The sequence below is a fragment of the Leuciscus leuciscus genome (genome assembly GCF_965113295.1).
Source record: "Leuciscus leuciscus genome assembly, chromosome: 24".
Taxonomy (NCBI): Eukaryota; Metazoa; Chordata; class Actinopteri; order Cypriniformes; family Leuciscidae; genus Leuciscus; species Leuciscus leuciscus.
Window position 1 is genome coordinate 3178911 of NC_138723.1, and position 9770 is coordinate 3188680.

At 35.9% G+C, this 9770-nt stretch overlaps 1 protein-coding gene across 3 annotated transcripts in view; it reads right to left on the bottom strand.

The window, feature by feature from the left end:
• apbb1 (amyloid beta (A4) precursor protein-binding, family B, member 1 (Fe65)) overlaps nucleotides 1-7937 on the bottom strand; it is a 128403-nt gene extending 120466 nt beyond the window's left edge. The window contains exon 1 of one of the 3 annotated variants that reach the window (XM_082157390.1): nucleotides 7599-7937. The gene's annotated coding sequence lies outside the window, so the exon portion shown is untranslated. The remainder of the gene's footprint in view (nucleotides 1-7598) is intronic. The other 2 variants (XM_082157389.1, XM_082157391.1) reach the window with 2 other exon arrangements.
• Between the last annotated feature and the right edge of the window lie 1833 nt (nucleotides 7938-9770).

Here is a 9770-nt window from a genome sequence, read left to right on the forward strand (position 1 = left end):
ATGTGTGTGATGCGTGTGATGCGCTGTTACACTACATGAACTCACGTCAGAGGCCCACAGAGAAGAAAATGAAGAGTTGAATAAAGTCGTAATTTTAGTTTTGCGCACAAAAAGTATTCTCGTCGCTTGATAACCTTATGGTTGAGCCACTGTAGTCACTTGGACTATTTTAAACATTGTCTTTACTAACTTTCTGGGCCGGCAAGTTTCAATAACAGTGAAGCCTATGGAGGAGTGAGACAGCTCTCAGATTTAATCAAAAATATCTTAATGTGTGTTCTGAAGATGAATGAGAGTCTTACGGGGTTGAACAACATGAGGGAGAGTAATTACAGTGGCGGTTCTAGAGGGGGGCCAGGGGGGGCCAGTGCCCCTGTGACAACAAGCTTGGACCCCCTTGTGGCCCCCCTAAATGTCGAGTGTGAAATAATTTTTACAAAACTGTTTTTTGCTATCGTTGTTTTTCACATGATCCGTTATTAGACAGTGGCAACACGGAACACAAATGTAACCCTAGAGGGACTGCTTAAATTGGATCTGCAGGTTTTTTTCTATTCAAAAGTTGGTGGACGTTTTGCGTGAATATTATAGTTAAAGCAAAGAAGGAAATATAGAGGTGAGTAAAGTTGTTAATATGTTGTATTTTGTATTAAATGCATTACAGAAGTGTAACGTTAGATCAGCTAATCTTAACCTGGCCGTTTGTTAGTTTGTGGCAGTTTGAAAAAGGATCAAATTATGATCAACAAACTCATGGTGCTGAGTATTTTTACTTAAACAGGGATGTAAACAGCGCGCTTTTCTGCGCCTCTTTTTCACGTCAGTTTGGGTGACTTGGGTCTGAGAGGGTCTGATTATAATTTCACAAAGTCATCTGAAGCCATTCCATAGCTTAATGTGAGGGACAGAAGTCTATTTACATCATTAAATTAAAGTTTATGGAAACTCGTTTTCCCTCATCTGTCAATCATTCTCCATTCAGTATTCAAACAGCGCGCGCGCCTCGTCCGGTTACAGCAGGATGCACGGTAAAACTCTCTCCAATATGATATATTCACATTATAATGCTTGATCTGTAGATAAAAGGCTGTGGATTTGCATAAAATGACTTTATTTTGTGTATTTGTATTTTATGTTTGTTGCTGTTTTAAAACGACTCGCTACCGTGTGCCTGTTCACACCTCAAGGACTATGAATCGGCATCAAACGCACAATAACTGGAATTTTAAACTTCACTATGTGAAGAAACAAATTATCAATAAACTGTTGGACAGATATAGGCTAACTTACACTAGGATTTGTGCGCGCGACATTTCTTTGCTTTGTGCCGTGAACTTTTAAATGCGCACTTGTGCAGCGCTGAACACTGTGACTCCATGTTGCTTTGAGCACATCATTCTGCACCCGCGATGCGCATACGCGCTTTGTGCGCTCTGTTTTGAAGCGTTTCATATTATCATGGTTTTTCCCATATTTTTTATACCTAGCCTGCACAATACATTTAAAATAAGCATAATTTAATTGTATATTATACTGTATGCACTAAAGCTGGTGAAAACCTATCTCAGGTCCACAATGTCAGATGACAGATTAAGCAATTTAGGTGTTCTAAGTATTGAGTCAAGGAGGGCAAAGGCCTTAAATCTAGATGAATTTGCTGATCTTTTTGCAAAAAAACACAAAAATCGTAGAATACAGTTAATGTGACTGATTCTGAATATGTAATGCAAATCTAAATAATGGAAATGCAAATACATTGTTGAATGATTGTTAACATGGTATTTTGCCTGTTAATGCCTATAGTACAGTGCAGAAAATGATATGACAACAATAAGGTCTAAATGTAACTGGCCCCTCTAACAGTACAACTGGCCCCAGCTTGGCCCCCCCAGTTGAAATGGTCTAGAACCGCCACTGAGTAATTACTGACAGAATTTTCATTTTTGGGTGAACTAACCCTTTCAGATCGCATAATTCAGCGAGAAATAAATAGAAATGGAATTATGTATGACAAAATATTTTGCAAACGTGAGAATAAATCAATATTTCTCCAAATATGCGCACCGTTGGACTAAAAGCCCTAACGGACGCTGTGTAGTGCATGTATGTGAACACAAATAAACCGGAGAAAACGAGAGAGAAATTATTTTCGTGTTTATACAGTTTGATTATTTTGCACTCCTGACATTAAATTAAGAAATTAATATCACTGCAACCCATTGGTCAAATATCGAAGCTGGAGTATTTATCCCACAACCCACAACCACAGCCTTTAATTTTAGTGATCGACCGATGTATCGGTTTACCGATATTTTTACCGATATTTAAGCATTTTCCCATAATCGGGTATCGGTTTTGTAATATCGGATTCGCCGATAAACGGCGCCATCTTGTGGCCGTTTTGAGAATTCCGCCATTGCAGCCCGCGTCTGAGGAGATCAGTCAACAACAACTCTGTGCACAGGTAAAACATATGTTCTGCTTGCTTTGCTTTAATTTTTCAACTTTATTTAACATAACAGACATGCAGAAATGAGATTTGAGACATGAATGCCTGATATAGCCTAGTTTATTTATGCAGCTTGGTTCTAAAAAATTGAGACGAACTCATGGAGTCACGTAGCGTAATCCGTCATGTCCTGCCCCAATAAAGACGTAACTTTACATGAATTAAATAAAACAGACATGAATGAGTGCATGTTGAAAATAAAAGCACTGAATTTAATTCTCTATCAGTTGTATTTGCTCACCATTAGTCTCGAGAAAAAAGTTCGTTCATATTGCTGAGCACTCACTGGGTTGATGATCAGGATGCTCACGGCCACTGAATGAAACTTTTGACAAGATTATCTTGTTTAAACATCCTAGATTATATTATTTACTACATAGCAATTATTTCGCTAATAACGTTACACATCTAAATATACCGCTTTGTGGAAATTAATTATTTATTATCTCCACGCGCGATCGCGGTTGAGTTCTGTGTAAAATAAATGCATAGATAAACAGCACTTTGTCAGTTGGCATTTCATGATCTAGATTCAATCTAGAATAGATCATGAAATGTCAACTGACAAAGTGCTGTTTATATAGTCTCGAAAAAAAAAAGTTTGTTCATATTGCTGCGCACTCACTGGGTTGATGACCAGGAATGCTCAAGCACGGCTACTGCATGAAACTTTTGACAAGATTATCTCGTTTAAACAACCTAAATTATATTATCATTTACTGCATAACCATTATTTCGCTAATACAAATCTAAATAAATACCGCTCTGTGGAAATTAATTATTTATTATCTCCACGCGCGATCGCGGTTGAGTAAGTTATATAGTTCTGTGTAAACGCATAGGCCTAGATAAACAGCACTTTGTCAGAAAGGATTTCATGATCTAGACCGACAAAAACATTATTAATAATTAATAACATACTAGTTGGAAAATGCAAATATGCTGTTTTGTTTGTTACTTTCCTGATAATGTTATATTCCAGCTAATATTATTCAGTGAATTAATATTACCCAGTGAATTATTCCTCACTCTTTAAACCTATTAAATGGCACATATAAACCTTCTAAAACTGTTTAAAATGAATTACATTTCAATACAAAATACAATACAAAAAATACCTCCAACATGTGGAACCACTTAAAGATACATCACTCAACTATCTTTGAATATATGTTAGAATAATTTTTGTGCTTTATTTTTTACCTCATCAAAGCTTTTATTTTTAAACAAAGACACTTAGTAACAATGCACTTTATTTTTTGGACTCAGACCCCTCTATTTATTTGTGTATAAATATAAAGTTTTTTATGTATGCAAGGAGGGAGTGATTGTTATAAATAAAATTGTTTGTTCAGTTCATTTGTGTTGTAATAATTGTGTCAAAAACAGAAGTATAACAGTGAATAAATATCGGTTCTGCATATCGGTAATCGGCACATAAACATGCAAATAATCGGTATCGGTATCGGTTATAAAAAATCAATATCGGTCGATCACTATTTAATTTGTTCACTTTTAAACACTTTGCATGTCCGTTTTGCATTGTGACCTCAGGGCTCTACACTACAAACATTTCTATTCAACTACCAGACCGTCTCATGCTGCTGATGTTTCTGTGCAGCCAAATTAACTGGAAATACTACATTTGGATTATCATAAGCAAGCAGGGATGGAAATTAACTTTTTTGTCCACCGGCCACTGTGGCTGGTGGATTTCAAAATCTACCAGCCACTCAATGTTTTTACCAGCCACTTTCTTGTTTTTAACCGACAATGTGTAACTGCATGTGAAAATTAATACTACAAGATCTACAATACTTAAGCAGTTTATTTAATCTCAAGTCTCAATGAAATACTGACATTTTCTCTTTCTCTCTTATATATATTTCTCTTTTTTACCTGGATGTGGCATTTGAATGATTCGTGGTCTTTTATGGCTTCCAGTTTTAGGTTTTTAGTCCCAACAATGAAACTAGGGCTGGGCGATATGGACCAAAAGTCATATCCCGATTATTTAGGCTGAATATCGATATACGATATATATCCCGATATTTTTTCCGCAAAGTGAGAGCAAATGTTCAGTCAAAGTCAAAGCCAAATATGACATGTCACAAGTAGTTTTATTGAAACCGGCTATTTCCACACACACAAGTACTGTCCCCCTTTACTTAACATAAATTGTAAGAATATGACTAATAGTAAAGACTAGTACTAATAAATAAACATTAGGCCTATGCTAAAGCTATTAAATAGCAGTCCCAAACTAGTTTTTGTTAATACAATGTTGGTATGAGCCACTAGAGTCATTTAAAAATATAAAAAATAACACAAAGAAAAATAAAGTGGCATTTTTGGGGTTAATATGGAAACGACAGTTGCCATGGTGAATACACAATATTAACAATAACTGTTAATGAACCATGGAAACTGCTCCTGGTGAACAGAATGAAAATCATACCTGCATTACTTTTATTTTGTGTAATTTACAACGTAACGGCGTTGCATGCTCGTAGTTTCTTGTGCACTTTATATGCAGTGAGGCGATACACAGCGCGCGCCGCCGCATTTGCGCGTGCAATTGAAGAGTGTGCGCTCCGAGCACAGGATAACGGCTGACGTGACAGGACAAGAAAGTCCGTTTTTCTGAGGTGAAAGACTTTATTTCAGCGTACACTTATGTCCTCTAAAAGTGTCCGCCGTCTGTGTGAAACAGTATATTTTTATTTACCCGCCACGGTGGCCGGTAGGTGAAGCGAGTTTACCCGCCACAACACAAAATCACCCGCATTTGGCTGGTGGCGGGTGCTAATTTCCATCCCTGTAAGCAAGGTCGGAAATTAATGGAGGCTTGGGGCAAAAATGGCACCAAAAATGGCAAAAAAAATTATAAAAAACAAGCACCGTTTCGAATTAGCAGCACTGCGGAGGCGGCAATGATTCTTCTTGAATTATTCTTAAAGGGTAACTCTCGCCAAACTGCAACCTATGCTATTTTTGTTAATCTACCCGAGTCAAACGTTCGTGTAAAGCATAATTAGAATGGAAACACCACTTTTAAGATTGACCATATTTTCATTTTCGGTCAAAATGCCTTTTGAATGGGATCGCTAGGGGCACTGCAATGATAGCATCAAAATCGCTGTTTTTAAAACACTAAGAAGGCTCGACACAACATGAAACTGTGCTGGAAGTATCACCAGGGGCTCTATACATGAACTCCAGCATTGAGAACAGGGTTTGTGTATACAAAGTTTACTAAAAAGAAAGGTATTGTACGACTCTATCAGTTAGTGTTTCCGGTGGCTGGAATTTTGTCAGTCAAAAGTAGTCGATCTCCGAATGCAACGTAACATGAGGAGAGTAAAGATGGAAAGCTCAGTTCATTACATTGCATTCGGAGATCGACTACTTTTGACTGACAAAATTCCAGCCACCGGAAACACTAACTGATAAATATCCGTGATCCATTTTAGCGGAAATGAGGGACAGTAAGTTTTGAATGTGAATCTAAATGTGAATTTTGTCATTGGTTTGGAACACACCAGCTTATTCAAAACCTTCAGCCTAACATATTCATACTAAAAGCTAAATTATTTCAGGGGGCCTTTAAAACCAGCTACTGTATTATTAAGATACAAATTAAACAATGCTGTATATTTTTTCAGGTAGGTCTAATTTAATGAGGATTAATCTATATGGTTGTTTTCTATTTGATTATTCAATTTCTGTGGTATTTTTACTTGAATACTACTGTTAGAATTACCTGAAAAAATATACTGCGTTGTTTAATTTGTATCTTTATTCTATTGTAATTATTTATGCTACTGCTTCTAATGTGTTTATTCATTCTTGTTTTATTATTGACCAACACCACATCATAAAAACACAAATACATTGTGTTTTTATGAGGTTATGTTTAAATATTATTGTTTTGTTGCTTTTTTATTACCATGGTATTGACTTTGGTATTGAGTATTGTGTACTTTTGGTGGTATCGGTACTAGATTTTTGGTATCATGACATCCCTAGTGCAATGATAAACTCGCAGGTGCTTTTACATTTCGCTTTAATACCAAATCTTCCGCTATCGTCTTGTCAATCATTGGCATGATTGCAAATTTGTCCAATGAACAAGTTGATATAAGGTGACTTAATATTTTAGCCACAGTGCTGTCTGTTTTTGCTCTATTTTGTAACAATAGTTTTAAACAAAGTCACACAAGAACTGTTGCACATCTCCAAGCAATGGTGATTCTTGAATGAATCTGCGTTTAGAACGATTTAATGAAGAGTGTAAATACCACTTCAGGTGGCGCTTCTGTGCCTCTTCTGCAGTGTAAAGATGGATTTATTGATGCTGGTTTCATTTGATTGGTAACAGTCTGATTGATTGTCTTATTGTTCGAACTGAATTTATTGTTAAAATTCACATTTGAAAACAAATTTTCTATTTTAATTTAAGAAATTGACAAAAGATGATGCATACATTTAATAAGATTAGAAAAATGCTCTTATAATAGTAAAAATGATAGAAATATATATAAAATGCACTTTTAAAGATCATACATTTCATGCATATTTGATCAAACGGCATGATGACAATATCAAAGCCTGACACACATATCATATTTATATGTGTGTGTGTGTGTGTGTGTGTGTGTGTGTTCGTTCAGAGGCAGATGTCATGAATATACACATACATACATACATACATACATACATACATACATATATATATATATACATATATATATATATATACATATATATATATATATACATATATATATATATATACATATATATATATATATACATATATATATATATATACATATATATATATATACATATATACATATACATATATACATATATATATATATATATATATATATATATATACATACATACATACATACATACATAAAGATTACCGCAGGACTAAGAGCATCGTGGATATGATCTGTCTGTCTCTCCTGCTGATGTGTTTATCTGTCGTTCACTCAATCGCATTCACACATTCATCATTCACACCATAAGCGATCAACACAACACACTCATTGTACATAAGATAACATTCACTCACCTCACTATTAATAAACGCCTCTCATGAACGTCGATCTCCGTTGATGTTTCAGAAATCCTCACTCTCCGCCATCACCGTTATACAGCTAACGCTGCTAAAGCTAAAGCTAACGCTAGCCCACGCAACACCCGAGACGTGACGATGACGTAGGTAGAGCGATGCAGCTAATACTGCAGACAACTGGGAATCTGGATGTTTCCCATATCCTACTTGGGAATAACGTCTGGAACGGCGCTAGAATTCGGACATCCAACATGCGAACTCGGGACAGAATTTTTTTTTTTTTTTTTTTTTTTTTTTTTTTTATTAACTCGGGACAGATCGATCAACCCCGACCACAGCGAGGCGCGTAATTTGACGTCACTTCCAAGATGACGGCAAGTCCTGTTTGCTGTTTCGGGTTCTCATAATAATACTATTCTCTATACTGTCTATGACTATTCTACGGTCTATGGTCTATAACATAACTTGTGTCAAATAAATAAAATAAAATAATAATACGTTAATTGGTGTGCAAAATGTGATTTTATATGTTGTGTGAAGAAAAAGTCAATAATATAAATTTGGAAGGAAGTGTTGAAGTAAAATATAATAAAATATTAGAAGGATTTTTTTTTTTTTTTGCAGCAATATAGATTTCTTTAATGACAATGGAAAGAAAGAATTAAAAGATGTATATGGTGGTCTGATGCACAGTGGCAATTTTCTAAAGATTAATAACTCAAGATACAATGTAGAGCATCAGAAGGAAAGGGAAGTTGCAAGAAATTAAAACTGCAAAAAGAAAGGCTTTCATGGGAGGATTTCTGATTCAAATTGAGTTCAAAAGGAGTTCCACTTGCTTTAGAAATATTTATTAACATTCATCCAGTTTATATACTGACAGTATTTTCCTCATTCCAAAAATGTAGTTTTGAGAAATAATTTGCAAAACAAAAATAACAAAGTTTCTAATGTAATTTAATTTACTGAAACTTTAAAAGATCCATTCTATTAACATACAAACTGCCTCTTTGCAAAGTACTTTGTACTGCACTGAACACTTTACGCCCCAAACTGAGCCACTAATATATTTATAAAAAAAGAAATAAGAAATTTTTTTATAGAAAACGTATGGCTAATGCTTTATAACAGTTTAGTGGTTATGCCCTAAAATGAGCCACATAAAAACAATTAATATATTCTTAAAATAGAACCATAATAAACGTATTATAAGACGTGCAGAGACAATCATTCTTCACAGATCACATTTCAAAGACAGCTCGATCATGCAGGTTTGCACTGCACAACATCAGGAAGATCAGGCCTTTCCTAACCGAGCATGCAACACAACTTCTCGTCCAGGCCCTGGTCATCTCTAGGCTTGACTACTGCAATGCTCTTCTGTCTGGACTTCCATCATGTGCAACTAAACCTCTACAGATGATTCAGAACGCTGCAGCTCGTCTTGTCTTCAACGAGCCCAAGAGGGCCCACGTCACTCCTCTGTTCATCTCTCTGCACTGGCTAACCTTTCGCCGCTCGCATCAAGTTCAAGGCATTGACACTTGCTTACAGATCTATCACATGCTCAGCTCCCTACTACTTTCACTCACTTCTACGAGTCTACATCCCTACCAGAAGCCTACGATCGGTCAACGAGCGACGTCTCGTGGTTCCATCACAGAGCGAGAGCCACAAAATCACTTTCCAGAACATTCTCATTCATGGTTCCTTGCTGGTGGAATGCTCTCCCTACCCTCATTCGGAACGCAGAATCCCTGACAACATTCAAAAGACAGCTGAAAACCCATCTCTTCCGTGAGCACTCAACCTCTTAAAAAAAAAAAAAAAATAAATCCTTTCCTTTTCCCTTAATCCTCCCTTGTCTGGCTTATGCTACTCTGAGCAATGCCTGCACTTTGAATTTTGAGCACTTCTTGCATTGTTTTTGCCTCTTCACAATAACTTGCTTATTTTAGTCCTAATTTGTAAGTCGCTTTGGATAAAAGTGTCTGCTAAATGACTAAATGTAATGTAAATGTAAATAATATCAAACAGATCATGGAAAGTGTTTATAACAGCTTAGTGTTAAAGGGATAGTTCACGCAAAATGAAAATTTGCTGTGAATTTTTATTCACCCTCAGGCTATCTATGATGTAGCTGTCTTTTTTCTTCAGTAGAAATGTAAA